Genomic DNA, 15,731 nt, shown 5'->3' with positions numbered 1-15,731 from the left:
CAGAAATGAGCCTCTGTTTTCCATTGTCTCCTTATATGGCTAACAAAACAAAGCATTGTGAATTTGCAGATCATTGGAAATTGACACTTTACCAGTGTCCGCCCGGTGTCCTGCGCCGACACAGCTGCCAGTATTTTTCCATGGGATACAGAGAGGAAAGCAAGCTTCCACGAACCATATCAATGAAGATATATGTGAAAAAACACCTTGAGGATTGATTCCAAACAACGTTTGCATGTTTCGGAATATTATGGTTACCGTTGTAACTGAATATGGTCCCCAATGTAGAAAACAACGATTTCTCCTACACACAGACGCTTTCAGGAAAAACTGCGCATTTGGTATGTAACTGAGAGTCTCCTCAAAAACATCAGAGGCTCTTCAAAGGTAAATGATTTTATTTATTTGGTTATCTGGTTTTTGCTGCTCTAAAATGCTATGCTAGCTTTGCATACTCTTACACAAATTAGTCAATTTCTATGGTTCAAAAGCAATTTTGAAAATCTGAGATGACAGTGTTGTTAAAAAAGGCACAGAGCAGCTAATTTTAATTTTCAGAAATCAACGTTGCCCTGAGGCTTTAACGATCATCCGGGATGGGGAGTTCAAAAAACATGTATCCTACACGATTTTGGTCAGGTGAAGCTATAAACACTAGTCAAACTAAATAACACTACCTAAATATGGTCCCCAATCAGAGACAACGATAAACAGCTGCTTGCTTCTAAATGAGAACCAATCTAGGCAACAATAGACATAAAAACACAGAGGCTAAAAACAACCCCATAAACATACAAAAACCCTAGACAGGTCAAAAACACAGATATCACCCTCGTCACACCCTGACCTAACTAAAATAATAAAGAAAACAAAGAATACTAAGGTCAGGGCGTGACAGCTACTCTGGCTATTGGTGCTTAATTAATAACATTAGATCAAAGTCTGCATGATCACATAATAATAATATTCTACATAACATAACTGAATGTAAAAACATAGTATTGCATTACTGTAAAACACAAACACCACCGCATTTTTCTCATGTGGCCAAAACTCAATGGCGCACAACACTCGGCAAAATACACAGGTAGGCTATGCTACAGTTATTTTACACCATCTGCTCTAAGATTTGCACACTGTACATTATTCAGAACACTGTAGGCTATTTCAAACAACACTGTATAAAGATCTAAATGCATATATCCCCATGAAACTGATTAAAATCACATTATTGGTATGCAGATGCTCCATGGCCATTTCACCAGTAAAACCTATTATCATTATCATTCACGGTTGACAGTGAGAAATGTGAAAGGAAGGAGACCACAACAATGTGTGAAAAGTAGAGGTAAAGAAAACACGTGCAGAATGTGATCTTCACATGCACAGAGGCTTCGGGATATTTAGCCTTGAGAAAAAATTATCTGTAAAATGGGATAAAAAACAACAACTATGTGACCACCTGCCAACATGGCTGGTAAGAATAGACAGTCTACCAGCCAATGGCAAAATCTAACCTCATTTGGTTGGTGGCTGGTGTTGATTTCCCACCCTGCCTGTAATTACATAAGGGTCACAGATTAATAATAGCTGCCTTATATATAGGCCAGGTTGCGGCTGGGTTTCCCTTTGTAATCCATAATGGTTTGCAAGCCCTGCCACACCCGACATCAGAGCAGGTGTAGTCGGATTTGATCTTGGTACTGACGCTTTGACTGTTTGATCATCAAATCAAATGTATTTATAAAGCCCTTTTATATCAGCAGATGTCAGAAAGTGCTTATACAGAAATCCAGCCTAAAACCCCAAACAACAAGCAATGCAGATATGGAAGCACGGTGGCTAGGAAAAACTCCCTAGAAAGCCAAGAACCTAGGAAGAAACCTAGAGAGGAACCAGGCTCTGAGGGGTGGCCAGTCCTCTTCTGGCTGTGCCAGGTGGAGACTATAAGAGTACATGGCCATCAAGGCCAGATTGTTATTCAAGATGTTCAAACGTTCATAGATGACCAGCAGGGTCAAATAATAATCTCATTGGTTGTAGAGGCGGCAACAGGTCAGTACCTCAGGAGTAAATGTCATTTGGCTTTTCATAGCCGAGCATTCAGAGGTTGAGACAGCAGGTGAGAGAGAGAGAGAGAGAGAGAGAGAGAGAGAGAGAGAGAGAGAGAGAGAGAGAGAGAGAGAGAGAGAGAGAGAGAGAGAGTCGAAAACAGCGGTTCCGGAACAAGGTAGCGAGTTCGGTGAACAGGTCTGGATTCCATAGCCGCAGGCAGAACAGTTGAAACTGGAGCAGCAGCACGACCAGGAACAGGACTGGGGACAGCCAGGAGTCATCAGTCATCAGGGGTCGAGGGACAAGGTGGCTCTGTCCGACTATACCCCACCCACTTTTCTCAAAAACAGCCCCCACAACACTAAAGGGATATCAACAGACCACCAACGTACTACCCTGAAACAAGGCTGAGTATAGCCCACGAAGATCTCCTCCAGGCTGCACAAAATTGTTCGGCGGAGGGTGTAGTGGGATTTCTTATAAGTGTCCATCCAGTCTGTGCTAGCGAAAAAGTCCTGTAGCTCAGCATCCGCTTCATCGGACCAGTTCCGTATTGAGCTTTTTCAAATGTTCATAAATGACCAGCATGGTCAAATAATAATAATCACAGTAGTTGTCGAGGGTGCAACAGATCAGAGCCTCGGGAGTAAATGTCAGTTGGCTTTTCATAGCCGATCATTGAGAGTACCCTGCTGTCTCTAGTGAGTTAAAAACAGCAGGTCTGGGACAGGTAGCACGTCCGGTGAACAGGTCAGGGTTCCATAGCCGCAGCCAGAACAGTTGAAACTGGAGCAGCAGCACGGCCAGGTGGACTGGGGACAGCAAGGAGTCATCATGCCAGGTAGTCCTGAGGCATGGTCCTAGTGCTCAGGTCCTCTGAGAGAGAGAAAGAAAGAAAGACAGAAAAAGAGAGAATTAGAGAGAGCATACTTAAATTCACACAGGACACCGGATAAGACAGGAGAAATACTCCAGATATAACAGACTGACCCTGACCCCCGACACATAAACTACTGCAGCATAAATACTGGCGGCTGAGATAGGAGGCCCCATCCGATGATACCCCCAGACAGGGCCAAACAGGCAGGATATAACCCCACCCACTTTGCCAAAGCACAGCCCCCCCACCACTAGAGGGATATCTTCAACCACCAACCCACCATCCTGAGACAAGGCTGAGTATTGCCCACAAAGATCTCCACCACGGCACAACCCAAGGGGGTGCGCCAACACAGACAGGAAGACCACGTCAGTGACTCAACCCACTCAAGTGACTCAACCCACTCAAGTGACGCACCCCTCCTAGTTGTTCCAGTGTCTTTCCGTTCACCTTCACACATTGGGCCAGACTACATTCAATCAATGGACCTTCTGAAGAGATGAATCTTCAATCAAGGCTTAAAGGTTGAGGCCGAGTCTGTGTCTCTCACATGGGTAGGCAGACCATTCCATAAAAATGGAGCTCTATAGGAGAAAGCCCTGCCTACAGTTGTTTGCTTAGAAATTCTAGGGACAATTAGCACAATTAGCCTGCATCTTGTGACCGTAGCGTACGTGTAGGTATGTACGGCAGGACCAAATCGGAAAGATAGGTAGGAGCAAGCTCATGTAATGCTTTGTAGGTTAGCAGTAAAACCTTGAAATCAGCCCTTGCCTTAACAGGAAGCCAGTGTAGGGAGGCTAGCACTGGAATAATATGATCACATTTTTTGGTTCTAGTCAGGATTATAGCAGCCGTATTTAGCACTAACTGAAGTTTATTTAGTGCTTTATCCCGGTAGCTGGAAAGTAGAGCATTGCAGTAGTCTAACCTAGAAGTGACAGAAGCATGGATTAATTTTTCTGCATCATTTTTGGATGGAACATTTCTGATTTTTGAAACGTTACGTAGATGGAAAAAAGCTGTCCTTGAAACAGTCTTGATATGTTAGTCAAAAGAGAGATCAGGGTCCAGAGTAATGCCGAGGTCCTTCACAGTTTTATTTGAGACGACTGTACAACCATCAAGATTAATTGTCAGATTCAACAGAAGATGTCTTTGTTTCTTGGGACCTAGAACAAGCATTTCTGTTTTGCCCGAGTTGAAAAGCAGAAAGTTTGCAGCCATCCACTTCCTTATATCTGAAACACAGGCTTCCAGCGAGGGCAATTTTGGGGCTTCACCATGTTTCATTGAAATGTACAGCTGTGTGTCATTCGTATAGCAGTGAAAGTTAACATTACATTTTCGAATGCCACCACCAAGAGGTAAAATATATAGTGAAAACAATAGTGGTCCGAAAACATCCTGTACCTGTTCCGCAGGTGTGATGTTCGGATGTACCGATCCTGTGCAGGTGTTATTACACGTGGTCGGCCAATGCGAGAACGATCAGCTGTCCCTCCTGTCTCCCTGTAGCGCTCTCCTTGATGAACACCGAAATTTACAGTTGATTTGTCAGAGGACAAACCATCCACAGAGACAAAATGATATCTTTCCAACAGATAAGATCTAAACCAGGCCAGAACTTGTCTGCGTAGATCAATTTGGGTTTCCAATCTCTCCAAAATAATGTGGTGATCGATGGTATCAAAAGCAGCACTAAGTGCTAGGAGCACGAGGACAGATGCAGAGCCTCGGTCTGACGTCTTTAAAAGGTCATATACCACCTTCACAAGTGCAGTCACAGTGCTATGATGAGGTCTAAAACCAGACTGAAGCATTTCGTATACATTGTTTGCCTTCAGGAAGGCAGTGAGTTGCTGTGCAACATCTTTTTCTAAAAATGTTGAGAGGAATGGGAGATTCGATATAGGCTGATAGTTTTTTATATTTTCTGGGTCAAGGTTTGGCTTTTTCAAGAGAGGCTTTATTGCTGCCACTTTTAGTGAGTTTGGTACACATCCGATGGATAGAGAGACGTTTATTATGTTCAACATAGGAGGCCAAACACAGGAAGCAGCTCTTTCAGTACGTTTGTTGGAATAGGGTCCAGTATGCAGCTTGAAGGTTTAGAGGCCATGATTATTTTCATAATTTTGTCAAGAGATATAGTACTGAAACACTTGAGTGTCTACCTTGATCGTAGGTCCTGGCAGAGTTGTGCAGACTCAGGACAACTGAGCTTTGGAGGAATACACAGATTTAAAGAGGAGTCCGTATCTTTTCCTCAAAGAAGTTCATGAATTTATTACTGCTGAAGTGAAAGCCATCCTCTCTTGGGGAATAGAGCTTTTCAGTTAGTTTTGCGACAGTATCAAAAAGAAATGCTGGATTGTTCTTATTTTCCTCAAATTAATTGGAAAAATAGGATGATCGAGCAGCAGTGAGGGCTCTTCAATACTGCACGGTATTGTCTTTCCAAGATAGTCGGAAGACTCCAGTTTGTTGTAGCGCCATTTCCGTTCCAATTTTCTGGAAGCTTGCTTCCGAGCTCGGGTATTTTCTGTATACCAGGGAGCTAGTTTCTTATGACAAATGTTTTTAGTTTTTAGGGGTGCGACTGCATCTAGGGTATTGCGCAAGGTTAAATTGAGTTCCTCAGTTAGGTGGTTAACTGATTTTGTCCTCTGACGTCATTGGGTAGGCAGAGGGAGTCTGGAAGGGCATCAAGGAATCTGTGGGTTGTCTGAGAATTTAAAACACAACTTTTGATGCTCCTTGGTTGAAGTCTGAGCAGATTATTTGTTGCGATTGCAAATGTAGAAAATGGTGGTCCGGTAGTCCAGGATTATTAGGAAAAACATTAAGATTCACAACATTTATTCCATGGGACAAAACTAGGTCCAGAGTATGACTGTAGCAGTGAGTAGGTCTGGAGTAGGTCCAGAGACACTGAGTCGATGATGGCTCAGAAAGCCTTTTGGAGTGGGTCTGTGGACTTTTCCACGTGAATATTAAAGTCACCAAAACTTAGAATATTATCTGCTATGACTACAAGGTCCGATAGGAATTCAGGGAACTCAGTGAGGAACACTGTATTCGAAAACATAATGTTAACTTTCACTGCTATGCGGATGATACACAGCTGTACATTTCAATGAAACATGGTGAAGCCCCAAAATTGCCCTCGCTAGAAGCATGTGTTTCAGACATAAGGAAGTGGATGGCAGCAAACTTTCTACTTTTAAACTCGGATAAAACAGAGATGCTTGTTCTAGGTCCCAAGAAACAAAGAGATCTTCTGTTGAATCTGACAATTAATCTCAATGGTTGTACAGTCATCTCAAATAAAACTGTGAAGGACCTCGGCGTTACTCTGGACCCTGATCTCTCTTTTGAAGAACATATCAAGACCATTTCAAGGACAGCTTTTTTCCATCTACGTAACATTGCAAAAATCAGAAACTTTCTGTCCAAAAATGATGCAGAAAAATTAATCCATGCTTTTGTCACTTCTAGGTTAGACTACTGCAATGCTCTACTTTCCGGCTACCCGGATAAAGCACTAAATAAACTTCAGTTAGTGCTAAATACGGCTGCTAGAATCCTGACTAGAACCAAAAAATTTGATCATATTACTCCAGTGCTAGCCTCCCTACACTGGCTTCCTGTCAAAGCAAGGGCTGATTTCAAGGTTTTACTGCTAACCTACAAAGCATTGCATGGGCTTGCTCCTACCTATCTCTCTGATTTGGTCCTGCCGTACATACCTACACGTACGCTACGGTCACAAGACGCAGGCCTCCTAATTGTCCCTAGAATTTCTAAGCAAACAGCTGGAGGCAGGGCTTTCTCCTATAGAGCTCCATTTTTATGGAACGGTCTGCCTACCCATGTCAGAGACGCAAACTCGGTCTCAACCTTTAAGTCTTTACTGAAGACTCATCTCTTCAGTGGGTCATATGATTGAGTGTAGTCTGGCCCAGGAGTGGGAAGGTGAACGGAAAGGCTCTGGAGCAACGAACCACCCTTGCTGTCTCTGCCTGGCCGGTTCCCCTCTTTCCACTGGGATTCTCTGCCTCTAACCCTATTACAGGGGCTGAGTCACTGGCTTGCTGGGGCTCTCTCATGCCGTCCCTGGAGGGGGTGCGTCACCTGAGTGGGTTGATTCACTGATGTGGTCATCCTGTCTGGGTTGGCGCCCCCCTTGGGTTGTGCCGTGGCGGAGATCTTTGCGGGCTATACTCAGCTTTGTCTCAGGATGGTAAGTTGGTGGTTGAAGATATCCCTCCAGTGGTGTGGGGGCTGTGCTTTGGCAAAGTGGGTGGGGTTATATCCTTCCTGTTTGGCCCTGTCCGGGGTGTCCTCGGGTGGGGCCACAGTGTCTCCTGACCCCTCCTGTCTCAGCCTCCAGTATTTATGCTGCAGTAGTTTATGTGTCGGGGGCTGGGGTCAGTTTGTTATATCTGGAGTACTTCTCCTGTCCAATTCGGTGTCCTGTGTGAATCTAAGTGTGCGTTCTCTAATTCTCTCCTTCTCTCTCTCGGAGGACCTGAGCCCTAGGACCATGCCCCAGGACTACCTGACATGATGACTCCTTGCTGTCCCCAGTCCACCTGGCCGTGCTGCTGCTCCAGTTTCAACTGACCTGAGCCCTAGGACCATGCCCCAGGACTACTTGACATGATGACTCCTTGCTGTCCCCAGTCCACCTGGCCGTGCTGCTGCTCCAGTTTCAACTGTTCTGCCTTATTATTATTCGACCATGCTGGTCATTTATGAACATTTGAACATCTTGGCCATGTTCTGTTATAATCTCTACCCGGCACAGCCAGAAGAGGACTGGCCACCCCACATAGCCTGGTTCCTCTCTAGGTTTCTTCCTAGGTTTTGGCTTTTCTAGGGAGTTTTTCCTAGCCACCGTGCTTCTACACCTGCATTGCTTGCTGTTTGGGGTTTTAGGCTGGGTTTCTGTACAGCACTTTGAGATATCAGCTGATGTACGAAGGGCTATATAAATAAATTTGATTTGATTTGATTTGTATATGGCCTAGGTGGCCTGTAAACAGTAGCTATAAAAAATGATTGAGTAGGCTGCATAGGTTTCATGACTAGAAGCTTAAAAGACGAAAAAGTCTTTGTTTTTTTGTAAATTGAAATCTGCTATCATAAATGTTAGCAATACCTCCGCCTTTGCGGGATGCGCGGGGGATATGGTCACTAGTGTAACCAGGAGGTGAGGCCTCATTTAACACAGTAAATTTATCAGGCTTAAGCCATGTTTCAGTCAGGCCAATCACATCAAGATTATGATCAGTGATGAGTTCATTGACTAAAACTGCCTTGGAAGTGAGGGATCTAACATTAAGTAGCCCTATTTTTAGATGGGAGGTATCACAATCTCTTTCAATAATGGCAGGAATGGAGGAGGTCTTTATTCCAGTGAGATTGCTAAGGCGAACACCTCCATGTTAAGTTTTGCCCAACCTAGGTTGAGGCACAGACACAGTCTCAATGGGGATAGCTGAGCTGACTACACTGGCTATGCTAGTGGCAGACTCCACTAAGCTGGCTGGCTGGCTAACAGCTTGCTTCCTGGCCTGCACCCTATTTCATTGTGGAGCTAGGGGAGTTAGAGCCCTGTCTATGTTCGTAGATAAGATGAGAGCACCCCTCCAGCTAGGATGTCCGTCACTCCTCAACAGGCCAGGCTTGGTCCTGTTTGTGGGTGAGTCCCAAAAAGAGGGCCAATTATCTACAAATTCTATCTTTTGGGAGGGGCAGAAAACAGTGTTCAACCAGCGATTGAGTTGTGAGACTCTGCTGTAGAGCTCATCACTCCTCCTAACTGGGTGGGGGCCAGAGACAATTACTCGATGCCACCACATCTTTCTAGCTGGTTTACAAGCTGAAGCTATGTTGCGCTTGGTGACCTCTGATTGTTTCATCCTAACATCATTGGTGCCGACGTAGATATCAATATCCCTATACTCTCTACACTTGCCAGTTTTAGCTTTAGCCAGCACCATCTTCAGATTAGCCTTAACGTCGGTAGCCCTGCCCCCTGGTAAACAGTGTACGATCGCTGGATGATTTGTCTAATGCTGTGGGCAATGGAGTCTCCAATGACTAGGGTTTTCAATTTGTCAGAGCTAATGGTGGGAGGCTTCGGCGTCTCAGACCCCGTAACGGGAGGAGTAGAGACCAGAGAAGACTCGGCCTCTGACTCCGACTCGCTGCTTAATGGGGAGAACCAGTTGAAAGTTTCTGTCGGCTGAATGAGCGACACCGGTTTAGCATTCTGACAGCATTTTCCTCCAGAAGCCATGAGAAAGTTGTCCGGCTGTGGGGACCGTGCGAGGGGATTTATACTACTATCTGTACTTACTGGTGGCACAGACGTTTCATCCTTTCCTACACTGAAATTACCCTTGCCTAACGATTGTGTCTGAAGCTGGGCTTGCAGCACAGCTATCCTCGCCGTAAGGCGATCGTTCTCCTGTATATTATGAGTACATTGACTGAAATTAGAAGGCATCATGTTAATGTTACTAATTAGCTTCTGCTGGTGGAGGTCCTGATGAACCACGTCCAGATAAAGCGTCCGGAGTGAAAAAGTTAAATGAAAAAAAAAGTTGAGGAAGGGAAAAACTAAAAATATAAACAATAATTAAAAAGTAAAAATTGTAAAGTTGTCAGGTAGCAAAGTAAGGTTAGCAACAAAACGCACAGCAGCACATAAACTAGTCTGTTGGTTATTGAATCAGCTGTGCTAAGGCAAAAATCAAAACGTGCACACTTCACTCTGCTCTACTCCATTACCAGTGACCACTCATAAGCTGAATCAGTTTCGTCAAAACTGAGGTTGAAATGAAAACCTACAGGAGGGTAGCTCTCCAGGAACAGGGTTGGAGAGCCCTGGTCTACAGCTTATTATGAGGGATTCTAACTTCTTTAATATTACCGATCGCACAAAAAAAAGAAAGAGACGCACACCACCTCCCCCTGAGCTACCCAGACGCCATCGTTCTGCCTTGCCGATGTATCGAAAAAACAGCTATATTTATATTTACCATATCCTTGTTCAGCGACTCGGAGAAACAAATATCAGTTATTCAGATCACGTTGATAGGATAGTCTCGAATGGAGCTCATCCAGTTTATTCTCCAGTGATTGCACATTTGCCAATAGAACGGAAGGTAGAGGCGATTTATCCACTCTCTGACGTAGCCTTGTCAGGTATCCCGCACGCCGGACTCCACAAGAGCACCTCCTCCCAGCTGCCCACTGCACTGAGGCTTGGGAACACGGTCACCACCGACAAATCCATGATTATCGAAAACTTCAACAAGCATTTCTCAACGGCTGGCAATGCCTTCCGCCTGGCTACTCCTACCTCGGCCAAATGCTCCGGCCCCCCCGCAGCTCCTCGCCCAAGCCTCTCCAGGTTCTCCTTCACCCAAATCCAGATAGCAGATGTTCTGAAAGAGCTGCAAAACCTGGACCCGTATAAATCAGCTGGGCTTGACAATCTGGACCCTCTATTTCTGAAACTATCCGCTGCCATTGTCGCAACCCCTATTACCAGCCTGTTCAACCTCTCTTTCATATCGTCTGAGATCCCCAAGGATTGGAAAGCTGCCGCTGTCATCCCCCTCTTCAAAGGGGGAGACACCCTGGACCCAAACTGTTACAGACCTATATCCATTCTGCCCTGCCTATCTAAGGTCTTCGAAAGCCAAGTCAACAAACAGGTCACTGACCATCTCGAATCCCACCGTACCTTCTCCGCTATGCAATCTGGTTTCTGAGCCGGTCACGGGTGCACCTCAGCCACACTCAAGGTACTAAACGACATCATAACCGCCATCGATAAAAGACAGTACTGTGCAGCCGTTTTCATCGACCTTGCCAAGGCTTTCGACTCTGTCAATCACCATATTCTTATCGGCAGACTCAGTAGCCTCGGTTTTTCGGATGACTGCCTTGCCTGGTTCACCAATTACTTTGCAGACAGAGTTCAGTGTGTCAAATCGGAGGGCATGCTGTCCGGTCCTCTGGCAGTCTCTATGGGGGTGCCACAGGGTTCAATTCTCGGGCCGACTCTTTTCTCTGTATATATCAATGATGTTGCTCTTGCTGCGGGCGATTCCCTGATCCACCTCTACGCAGACGACACCATTCTATATACTTTCGGCCCGTCATTGGACACTGTGCTATCTAACCTCCAAACAAGCTTCAATGCCATACAACACTCCTTCCGTGGCCTCCAACTGCTCTTAAACGCTAGTAAAACCAAATGCATGCTTTTCAACCGATCGCTGCCTGCACCCGCATGCCCGACTAGCATCACCACACTGGATGGTTCCGACCTTGAATATGTGGACACCTATAAGTACCTAGGTGTCTGGCTAGACTGCAAACTCTCCTTCCAGACCCATATCAAACATCTCCAATCGAAAATCAAATCAAGAGTCGGCTTTCTATTCTGTAACAAAGCCTCCTTCACTCACGCTGCCAAGCTTATCCTAGTAAAACTGACTATCCTACCGATCCTCGACTTCGGCGATGTCATCTACAAAATTGCATCCAACACTCTTCTCAGCAAACTGGATACAGTTTATCACAGTGCCATCCGTTTTGTCACTAAAGCACCTTATACTACCCACCACTGTGACTTGTATGCTCTAGTCGGCTGGCCCTCGCTACATATACGTCGCAAGACCCACTGGCTCCAGGTCATCTACAAGGCCATGCTAGGTAAAGCTCCGCCTTATCTCAGTTCACTGGTCACGATGGCAACACCCATCCATAGCACGCGCTCCAGCAGGTGTATCTCACTGATCATTCCTAAAGCCAACACCTCATTCGGCCGCCTTTCGTTCCAGTACTCTGCTGCCTGTGACTGGAACGAGTTGCAAAAATCGCTGAAGTTGGAGACTTTTATCTCCCTCACCAACTTCAAACATCAGCTATCTGAGCAGCTAACCGATCGCTGCAGCTGTACATAATCTATTGGTAAACAGCCCACCCATTTTCACCTACCTCATCCCCACAGTTTTTATTTATTTACTTTTCTGCTCTTTTGCACACCAATATCTCTACCTGTACCTGATCATTTATCACTCCAGTGTTAATCTGCAATATTGTAATTATTCGCCTACCTTCTCATGCCTTTTGCACACATTGTATATAGACCCTTTTTTTTCTACTGTGTTATTGACTTGTTAATTGTTTACTCCATGTGTAACTCTGTGTTGTCTGGTCACACTGCTATGCTTTATCTTGGCCAGGTCGCAGTTGCAAATGAGAACTTGTTCTCAACTAGCCTACCTGGTTAAATGAAGGTGAAATAAAAATAAAATAAATAAAAAATATTGCGGTCTCCTCCTTCTTCGATTGTCGGGGATTTGGACCTGGTCCGGGATAATCAGTAAACTCAGCAACACCAAAAAGTCAATTTTTCAGGACCCTGTCTTTCAAAGACAATTTGTAAAAATCCAAATAACTTCACAGATCTTCATGGTAAAGGGTTTAAACATTGTTTCCCCATGCTTGTTCAATGCAGCATAAACAATTAATGAACATGCACCTGTGGAACGGTCGTTAAGACACTAACAGCTTACAGACGGTAGGAAATTAAGGTCACAGTTATGAAAACCTAGGACAATAAAGAGGCCTTTCTACTGACTCTGAAAAACACCAAAAGAAAGATCGGGTCCCTGCTCATCTGCGTGAACGTGCCTTAGGCATGCTGCAAGGAGGCACGAGGACTTCAGATGTGGCCAGGGCAATAAATTGTAATGTCCATACTGTGATACACCTAAGAGAGCGCTACAGGGAGACAGGACGGACAGCTGATTGTCCTCGCAGTGGTAAACCACGTGTTACAACACATGCACAGGATCGTTACATCCGAACATCACACCTGCGGAACAGGTACAGGTGTTAGTGTAATTTTATTATGCCAATGTGCTTTCATTAATTGAAAACCTTTAATCTATTTTATGAGAATTTGTAAGACTCTTGTTTGCATAAAATAGATGGAGACCAGTCTTTCAATAATAGGTAACAGAATTTATTCTCGGAGCGCGCTGCCACTTAACCACGAGCAACAGTTTATATACAGATCATGACGTCATTTCATTGCTTTAACAGAATCCCCTCCTCTCGACCGGGACAAAGTGAGGTGAAAAGTTCATTCTAACTTACTAACACACTCCCAGGTAACTTTTGACCCCTCAACATTATCGATCACCATTGAGCTGACAGTTCTAATTAACAGAAAACCTAGGAATGCACTCACTGTCTTATCTAAAAAAAACCCAGAGCTAAGTTTCTGTAGGTTCAACCATAGGTTAACGACATTGGTTGAACCTACAACCCATTTGTTTCTTCCTAGTTGCAATGGTGTTCATTAACTTTAATTACTCCTTGTCCGTGTCACACAATCCCATCGTATGAACTCATATTGTTAATCAGATGTAATAAAACAGAATATAAGTTTACTTAGTTACAGTTCCGTTTAGCATGATTTGTTCAGTCATTTAATCATAATTTTACCAACAACAGGATGGCAACAACAACTGCCCGAGTTACACCAGGAACGCACAATCCCTCCATCAGTACTCAGACTGTCCGCAATAGGCTGAGAGAGGCTGGACTGAGGGCTTGTAAGCCTGTTGTAAGGCAGGTCCTCACCAGACATCACAGGCAACAACATCGCCTATGGGCATAAACCCACCGTCGCTGGACCAGACACGAAAAAAAGTGCTCTTCACTGATGAGTCACGGTTTTGTCTCACCAGGGGAGATGGTCGGATTGGCGTTTATCGTCGAAGGAATGAGTGTTACTGTCACGCCTTGGTCTTAGTATTTTGTGTTTTAGTTATTAGTTGGTCAGGCCAGGGTGTGACATGGGTTTGTTTGTTATATTTCTTAGTGGGTTTTTTTAGTTATTGGGATTGTGGCTGATTAGGGGTGTGTGTTGCATAGGTTTGGCTGCCTGAGGCGGTTCTCAATCAGAGTCAGGTGATTCTCGTTGTCTCTGATTGGGAACCGTATTTAGGTAGCCTGGGTTTCACTTTGTATTTCGTGGGTGATTGTTCCTGTCTCTGTGTTAGTGTTCACCAGACAGGCTGTATAGGTTTTTCACGTTCCGTTTGTTGTTTTTTGTATTTATAAGTTATTTCGTGTATCGTCATTTGTTCCATTAAAGAACATGAGTAACCAACACGCTGCATTTCGGTCTGACTCTCTTTCGACAAACGAAGAACGCCGTTACAGTTACACCGAGGCCTGTACTCTGGAGCAGGATCGAGGTCGAGGGTCCGTCATGGACTGGGGCGGTGTGTCACAGCACCATCGGACTGAGCTTGTTGTCACTGCAGGCAATCTCAATGCTGTGCGTTACAGGGAAGACATCCTCCTCCCTTCCTGCAGGCTCATCCTGACATGACCCTCCAGCATGATAATGCCACCAGCCATACTGCTCGTTCTGTGTGTGATTTCCTGCAAGACAGGAATGCCAGTGTTCTGCCATGGCCAGTGAAGAGCCCGGATCTCATTGAGCACGTCTGGGACCTGTTGGATCGGAGGGTGAGGGCTTGGGCCATTCCTCACAGAAATGTCCGGGAACTTGCAGGTGCCTTGGTGGAAGAGTGGGGTAACTGGCAAATATGTGAGGAGGAGATGCACTGCAGTACTTAATGCAGCTGGTGGCCACACCAGATACTGACTGTTACTTTGATTTTGACCCCCCCCCTTTGTTCAGGGACACAATATTCAATTTCTGTTAGTCACATGTCTGTGGAACTTGTTCAGTTTATGTCTCAGTTGTTGATTCTTGTTATGTTCATACAAATATTTACAAATGTTAAGTTTGCTGAAAATAAACGCAGTTGACAGTGAGAGGACGTTTCTTTTTTTGATGAGTTTATCTGTCGCCTCGGACTCATTGAAGTTAAAGTTTTAGTCCAAATTGAGGATAGTGATAGCTGTTCCTATGTCCAGAAGCTCTTTTTGGTCATAGGAAATAATGGAAGAAACATCATGTACAAAAAAAATGGCACAATTGGTCAGGAGCCTGTAAAACGGCTGCTATTCCCTGTAGGCCATCATACGTTTTACTATGGTTATATAAGACAGAAGGGTACTTAAGGCAAAAATGAAGTAGGGTGGTTGGTCAGGTTGGATGGGTAGGCGTATAACACAAATGTCTAGCATGTGTGTTTGAATCTCATTACAGACAATTTAGCATTTTAGCTAATTAGCAACTTAACATTTCAGCTAACATTACTTTTTAGCTACTTTGCAACGACTTAGCATGCTAGCTAACCCTAACTCTAACCTTAACCATTTAAGCTAACCTTAACCCTAACCTCTAATACTAACCCCTAGCCTAGCTAATGTTAGCAACCTAGCTAACGGTACCATTAACCACCTGTCCACCACAAATTGGAATTCGTAACATGTCATACATTTAGCAATTCATAACATATTGTAGAAATTGCAATTCGTAACATATCATACGAATTGTAATTCGTAACATATCATATGAAATGGATGATGGACATCCACAAATAAATACATATCATACGAAACGTAACATATCCTTCTAATTGGAGCGTCCCGGATTTACATTTACATCTACACCTGAGTCCAGGTTGCAGCATTAGGTCTGAAGACAGCCTGCTCAAATGTATTTTCCCACTGCAGTAGCTAGGTAACAGTGAAACTATCACAACCAAGTATCATTTCAACAGCACCAGTCCACAGGAGGTCTTGTAAAATAATGGTCAAATGTGATGCCACT

The 15,731-nt window shown here is 44.5% G+C and overlaps 1 pseudogene; it reads right to left on the bottom strand.

The window, feature by feature from the left end:
• Positions 1-5,599: 5,599 nt before the first annotated feature.
• Positions 5,600-10,247, bottom strand: LOC135525520 (uncharacterized; annotated as a pseudogene).
• Between the last annotated feature and the right edge of the window lie 5,484 nt (positions 10,248-15,731).

This window comes from Oncorhynchus masou, chromosome 5, assembly GCF_036934945.1.
Source record: "Oncorhynchus masou masou isolate Uvic2021 chromosome 5, UVic_Omas_1.1, whole genome shotgun sequence".
In the NCBI taxonomy this organism is placed as follows: Eukaryota; Metazoa; Chordata; class Actinopteri; order Salmoniformes; family Salmonidae; genus Oncorhynchus; species Oncorhynchus masou.
The sequence above is the reverse complement of the archived record's forward strand: the minus strand, read 5'-3'. Positions and strand labels throughout refer to the sequence as shown.